The sequence below is a fragment of the Ammodytes marinus genome (genome assembly GCF_949987685.1).
Source record: "Ammodytes marinus genome assembly, chromosome: 21".
Classification (NCBI taxonomy): Eukaryota; Metazoa; Chordata; class Actinopteri; order Uranoscopiformes; family Ammodytidae; genus Ammodytes; species Ammodytes marinus.
In genome coordinates this window covers 7,004,437-7,012,335 of record NC_137225.1, presented here as the reverse complement: position 1 = coordinate 7,012,335, position 7,899 = coordinate 7,004,437, and positions in this window count along the sequence as shown.

Below are 7,899 nucleotides of genomic sequence, written 5' to 3'. Positions count from 1 at the left end.
TAAATCAAAAGCAGTGAACACAAGACTGATGTAAGAGACTGAAACAGCCCCTGAGAGACATACCTTCAAATGCTACAAGCTGCAGCTAGACATTGAGTCCAGGTCCGTACAGCAGTGGAATATTAGCAGTTACGGGCCATGCATGCTCCCTATAAAACATCAATTGAAGCTTTCCGAATCACCCGTGACTTACCCCGACAGGTCAAGTATAGAAACCCGCAGAAGAGCCTTTGATACTGCAGGTTTGGTGTTTCAATTTAGGCCAGCTGTCATGGAAACTTTTTTTCCCCCCCGACATGAAAGGGATAGTGGATAGTGTATGGAAGGCAGGTGGAATGTCACGTATACTGTTGCCATGCCACCGGCCCCGGTTAAGACACACGGAGGACAAGAGGTAATGAGGAAAACAAAAGCCTGTCCAGTCACGGTGCACAAGTGTTGAACCCTGAGGGCAAAAATACAAGGTGCCTGTCAGATGTATCGCAAAGGCTCGTAAAGCCTTGTTCCAGGGGTTAACATCTGGCCCGGTGTGGGAGAAGGGATGAGGTAAGGTGCAGTGGTGTAAAGAGTAGCTAGTCTGGTATCAAGTCACCCGCAATACTACTTGAGTAAAAGTACAAAAGTATCCGAAAGAAATATCTGATTTTAAGTATTTAAGTATCTAGAGTATTCATCGTGTATGGCAATGTGTACGGTTCAAAGATGCCCCAGTGGTTGATGAAGTATTCAGATCCTTTACTTTAGTAAAAGTACAAATAGTAAACTGTAAAAACACTCTGGTAAAGGTCCTAAGTTTGCGTAACCTAAGTAAGGTATAATCAGGACAATGTACTTAAAGTATTAAAAGTCATGACATATAATCAAAATAGTCAATAGACAACATTTTTTTTTTACATTGTATATAGCCTACACTATTTTATAAGCTCTTAATGTTTTGTATGCACACATTTTCATAAGTAAAGTAACTAGTAACTTCAGTTACCAGATAAATGTGGTGGAGTAAAAAGTAGAATATTGGAGCAGAAGTATAAAGTAACAAGTAAATTGCCTCAAACTTGTACTGAAGTCCCCAGTAATCTAGTAAATGTACTTACTTTCTACCTCTGGTAATGGGAGGATGATATGCAGGTGGAACAGACAGGGGAAGGCGACCAACCTTAATCCCCTCAACTTTCTCCTGGAGGAAGCACTTTTTTAATTCCAGACTGATCCTTCCTTTAGGGGGATGGGGTGGGGTGGGGGGGCTCTTATCAGCTGATTCTTCCTTCTTCCTCCTCCCTGCCACTGTTTTCCCCTTCCTCTTCCCCCCTCCGTGATGCATCTGCCAGGTGTGATAAGGCAGACAAACGTTACCTTTTACAGGGCTATTAAAACCATTTCCCTGGCAGTTTTGAAATGATTATCGCCTCGGGGCCCCACGGTTACAGGTGAGGCTTGATAGCTCACCTCCATCTACCCGTATCGGGGGGGGTGACTCTTTTGAGGCTTAGGGCCGGCTGGGTGGTTGAAGATTATATGTGCATCGCTTTAAACCCTTTGAATACCAGGGGGGAATAACGCCAAAGGAAGGAAGGAGGGAGGAGAGAAAAAAAGAGTGGAAGAAAAATGAAAAGAGCAGGAGTCCTGACATCCACAATGCTGTGGTGGGTGATAAGGGATACGGTGACAGCTCGTCCTCCCTCCTGTCTGGGGCTTTTGGACTGACTCTATGTGGGACACATTGTCAGGTAAAGGCCAGGCGCAGTCAGCGCTGAAGGAAAAGGCAGCTGATCTTTTTTTTATTCAGGCTTTCAAAAATGTTCCTCTTTGTTCGAGGGGATACGCCCTTAATTTGTCCGAAATTGGATTTAAGAATTGGATATCAGTCTTGATTTCGAAAACACCGTAGGCAGAGATTGTTAGGTGGGAGAAGAGACTTTTTCATCTCACGACTGAATTCCTCCTCAGACTCAAGCCGACTCGTTTACAAACACTTAAAAAGTGCTTACAGTAGACATTCGTTAGCTGCTGACTGAGACAGCTAAACAGTATCTTTCCTCCAGTGTGGGTTCTTCCTGCCAGCCATGCACTGTCTCACGCAAATCCTCTAAAGCATCGCGTCTGCTCCATAGAGATATCACCAGGCTGCTGGCTCACTCCCATTACCTGCCCCCCACTTATCTGTCTGACGGCTGACTGATGCTCTACTTTAGCTCTGCCCATTTCCTGCTGCCCATTAAAAGAACGTGTCACTTATTGGCAGTCAAACTGTGTCAAATTTGATCTTTTTTTCTATTAAGTTTTTTTTAATAATTTACAATGCAGAGAAATATGCACAAAGACAATGCCAGTTCGGATATATGAATAGATACTTTTCTTTTAAAGGCGGAGTCAGCTATTCTGGAGCATGTCCGTTGTCAAAATAAGTGAATATCTTCATATGCGAGCACTGAGAAGAAATCCACTGTTAATACACATTCCAGCCTCTGTAAACAGGCATGTGGCTAGCTAGGGTGGACCCCCATCTACGTTGTGGGTTTTTTTCAGCGCGGCACACACACACACACGCACACACACACACACACAAAACTGACAGGTAGCGCAGATTTTGGGGAAATATCCACTGATTTTGACAACAAGCGTTCTCCAGAATGGCTGAGTCCACCTTTTTAGCAATCAAGAGCTAATGCTTAGTGACTGACGCTGAGCTGCTGCAGTGTTCATTAACTCTGTATTGGTGGTAGCAGCAGCCCTCCTTTCGCCACACTCAAACCCCTTTTAACTGAATAATCTGCCAGCCTGAGCCATTTAATTGAGGCTGCGACGCATATATATTAACTTTAATTTAATTGCACTCAGAGAATTTCCCTGTAATTGACCTTGGCCCCCGTCTACAGCGCAATTACCGCGAGCGTACACTTTTGCACCAGCGCCTCCCCGACACATCCTGTAAGGTCAGTGACCTGGCAATCTGCATAAAGAATTAAACAGGTGATGAAGCAAGGGCTTACAACAGCCTAATGACAAATGATCAGCCCGGTAAGAACCTGCAAATTCATTTTTAATGTAAACCCCGATAACAAGTCATGTGGGAACCAGTAAGTGTGGTGGTTAATAAGACCAACCGGGAGGCATAAAGGTTACTGGAATAAAAAGCAGCTGTCTTTAGTCTGGGCGCATTTATGCACACACACACACACACACACACACACATTATGCCAAAAAGAAACTAGCCAGAGATTGAGCCAGCGTGAGTTACGGATAAATGTTTTTATGGTCGACGCTAAATGCCAAAATCACTTGTTACTTTGGCATTTAGGAGCATCTAGTTTGCCATTACAGAGGCATTATACAGGCATCTAAATACCATTACAGAGGCATTATACAGGCATCTAAATACAGGCTTGGTGTATGATCAAGGCTCCAACTGTAAAACTTTGTAAACTTGTAAACATTGCAGCAGGCGCTAACTTCTAACTCTCTACAATAACTTTACAAAGCTCCTTTTTAGCGGGACTCTTTGCCAGTGGTTCACCACCAGATGTTATTGGTGGGGTTCAGCCATGCAGCTGAGAGCCTGCCGAGAGCTTCTCACCCCAGCGTATAATGAGCTGTGTTCAGGTCCACTCCACATCCATCCCAGTCCATTATTGGCTCCGGAAAGCTTTCAAAATGAGGCTTGAGCACTCAGTCTACTTAACCAATAGCCTGTTCATAGGAGTGCCAATGCTCCTTCTCAAATAGGGCCCATTTCAATTTGAACCGTGAATTTGGATTAAACAATCGCAAAAGAAACTATCTTAGCGAGTGTGCAGTACTTAGTAAAAAAAGGCTTGATTGATTGCTGAAATTTGAATACTTGTATCAGTGTTCTCTTCACTAGTTAGAATACACTCCCAGGCATAGGACTTTAGGAACATTAGGGACATATCTAAATGCGATAGATATTGTGATTTTAATTTGCAACATAATTTTTTAATGCCAATGTTCAGTTTGAGAGAAAGAGACACAACATATAGCAGTGTTTATAAAGTTCTCAATTATGTGTATGCATTTTATTACTGAAATTCTAAATTTTTATATTCTTAAAGTTCATTTTCACTTTGATTTGAAATCAATGAATTGTTCGGCCCTAATACATATGGGATTCCACCTGACATGCATCAACCTAAATGTCCAGAGCACGTGGCCGTGAAATGAACCTTCATCTTCATTTCTCTGTGCCCCACTTTTAGCTTGGACACTATTTTATTGAAGGAGAAAAACTAGTGAATGAGTAGCACACACTCAGGATTAATTGGAGGCCTCCCATAGGTGTTTTAAAGCATCCTTTTCTCCTGCATTGGGGGCCCCCAGGGGTGCTGTTTTCTCTGCCATGCTCTTATGAGCAAATTTCTTAGTAATGAAAAAAAACAACAGTGTGCAACTTGCCTGCAGTCCTGTGCTGGCCCCCGGGGGAGAGGAGAACATCTTATGAGTGAGGCCTTAAAGTAATGGAGTTCACTATTAATCATCTCCGCTCACATGTCCGCTTTGAGTTGCCTTTCAATTTCAACTGCCTAGACATTCTTCTCATACAGGAAAAAAAAAGCCTTTTGCCAATACCGTTCAAGTTATTTGCTTCATTCCAGACCTCACACTATGGGATTATTGGCTGATGCATATTTTGTGAATGCCTTGAAGACATGAAGTCTATCAAAATGGCATGGCTTTGTAGCAAAGAGCTGATGTTCACTTTGGTAGAATGTTTCATTTTGAGGGACAGATGCAGGAAGATTGGTAAGACAATGGTTCAAATGTTGGCTGTGAATCACTCATCTAATTTGTTGCCAATTATGTACACCTTCATAGACATTGCATTAAACCTCCTGTTTTACAAGCAAACCAAGAGAATCAGTGGTGAATGTGGAATGAGGCTTCACAAATACATCATAAACATTTTAAAAGGGACCTCAATCTGGACCAAAATCTGTGTGAAGATGTTTTAGCTCGATTACTTGTTGTTCTGTTTTAACTTGAACATTTACGGTAGACCAGTGGTAGTATAATGTACTGATGTATTGTAATGCACATGTGATCAAATTAGATTTAACTTGCATCGTGCATTCAAACAATATATCATGGATTGTGACAGCCCAGTGTCCCGGAGAATAATGTCTTAATTGGACAATTCCTTGCTTCACAATTGATGGCGATGTCAACATTTACCGACACAATATTTATGTTGTTGACATGGACAGAAATAGTAGAAAATTAGATTTAAAAATGTTTGGTATTGGACGTAAGAAAAACAACATTTTAGTTATTTAGCGAACTCAATCTGGCAGCGCTTGAGTGGCAGCTTTATAATTGGCAAGCATCCGGCCTCACTGTCTACACACACCCAGAGGAAAACATATTTGCCTTTTTTGTGGGTTGAATTGAAACCTAATGGAGACATCCACCAGAAGAAGCTATGCTCTGTTTACAGCCATGTTGACTCTGGTTGAGATGTGCACATTCTCCAGTATGTTTTAGCATGTGTGTTTTAGCATGCTTGCTACAAATTGTCTCGCTTCCTAAAAGCTTCCTAAATATAACCTTAGATTAGCTTGCAGTGTTAAATGACCACACATCTTTCTTGCTGAAAGGAGGATTCAACATTTTAAGATATGCAATAAAAAAGCGGAATGTTCCTAATTTAAACCTCAGTCTTTTCTCTTCTTAAACAAACTCAGAGAGGTCATCAAATAGCCCATGATGTTGGCAAGAAACGGCAAAATCTATAACGTGTAACTAACTATTTCAGACATTGCAGGGAACAACATAGTTATTTCAAGTACTGATCAATTTTGAGATGTTTGTCTAGTTTGCGTCCATAACATTTATTTTTTATAGTAGCACAAACAAACGGACCAAATGCTATGTTTAGATATTTACATTTTTCCGTCTGTATATAGCTACTACTAAACCATTTTTATTGGACATTATCTCAACAGTAGTTTGTGTAATACTCTCAACTTCTAAAACACTTAAATGTTCATTAACTAAACATTCCATATTTATTCTTATCACTAGGTTATTAGAGAGGGATTTGTTCCTATGTTGTAAATTGTCTGATTTATGATGCATTCTATTCTTAGAAACATGTCAAAAATGCATATTTTTTTAGACCTGTACATTTTATTTATTTTTATAGATAACGTGATTTCCTAACCCTCAACTGATGACTATAAGGCTTTCACTGACTGTAACACTGTTGCTGGTTGTGTGAGCATGTGTGCCAACAAGTCCTGGTCCTCATGACTTATTTACATTGTTTACTCTGACAGCTCCCCAAGCAGGGGCACTATACTGGGGGAAGGAGGAGTGATTCAGAGGCCCACAGCTCCACATGGGGGCCCTGAACATGCCAGGGACTTTACATATTTATAGAGTCAGAGGTGTTGCTTAGCTGTTAGTAGTGCCCCACAGGTCAAAATACAGCGCATATCATGGCATCTAGTGTTACCTCATCCAAGCTTTGTTACCCTCTGCAAGCAAAGACAAGCAGACACACGTGAAAGGCTTATGTCTTTGTAACACTCTCATCGCCATCTTGAATTAATAATTGAGCATATGGATATAATGTATGCTCCTCCAGGAAGTCCCTTTATGACGATGACAGTGGAAAGTATTTTTTTTGTTAAGCGCACATTCATAATCATTTGTTTGGATGGTTGGATTCCATTGTCCAGGAAAAGCAAACCTCATAAAAGTGTATCCATGAGCCAACAGTGTATTTACGACGCCAAAGAAAATCTGAACGTTTGGGCTATCACGTTTAAGAGGTCGCCCACTGTCAATACAGAAGTTTTCACATATGTTCTTTATGTGTGTGCGGTAGATGCATGCCAACGGTTAATCACACTATTTCCTGTAATTCCAGTCCCCTGGCGAGCAGATGAGTAATGCCCAGACTTTTCTAAGTGAATGAGAAAAAAAGAACAACGTCGCAATAATACAATCCTATAGACGCCGCTGATGAAGAGCACATTTTTATGACAGATATATCTTGGGAAGAGGAGCTGACATCAAAAGCTTTTCCCTTAATATTTTAGGGAAGGGGTGGGGGGGCTTTATCGTTAAGGATTTCAAAGTCCTATATGTGTCCTCTAAAATATGTGTATCTGATCTGGGTCCAAAAATACTGTCTTTCATCAGGGGTGATTGAGGTAATTTTGCATGAGCTGTGCATGCTCCGTTCTGCCTCTTTCTGTGTAAGGCTGGATAGCTTTGAATTCTGAGCTGATGCCCTCTGTGTGCGGCTTCTACATACATCTATACAAAGAGGGTAGAAGTTACCCACAACTTAAGTCTCTCTTTAACTCCATTACCTCATGTGCACATGACGTGATATATAGAATGTTGCCAGCCTGTATTTTTTGTACGAGTGGCTAATGTTACGCCTGTTTGAATTGTGGCAATTAATTACATGCTTAAAAGTGCTTTCATGTTGTGTTTCTTTAACTGTGGTTGTTGATCGTAAACCATGACTATGAAGCACATTTTCTTAAGTGGAACATACAATTTTCTTAATAAAATGAAATAGAAATGTTAAGTTTCAGAGACCACGATGCCAATGTCAGAAGCTAATTGTCTATTACTCAATTGGAGAGGAAGGCAACTTGAACAGACCTTCTTCAGACCACAAAGGTTTATTCAGATCATATTTCCTAATTATCCTGACATACTCCAGACTGCATGGTGCTAATCAGCAGTGGAGAGTGCGTGCTGCATGAGAGGGGAGGGGGAAAGGAGCACGGCACAGAATGCTCACCTTCTTAACCCAAGTTTATTCTCAGCCGTTGGTTGCCTTGGTGAGCCAGCCCCCGCTGAGAGCAAAAAGCATGCTGCATTATCAGTAGAGCGGGCTCTGAGGAGCGCATCACACAGAGCTCA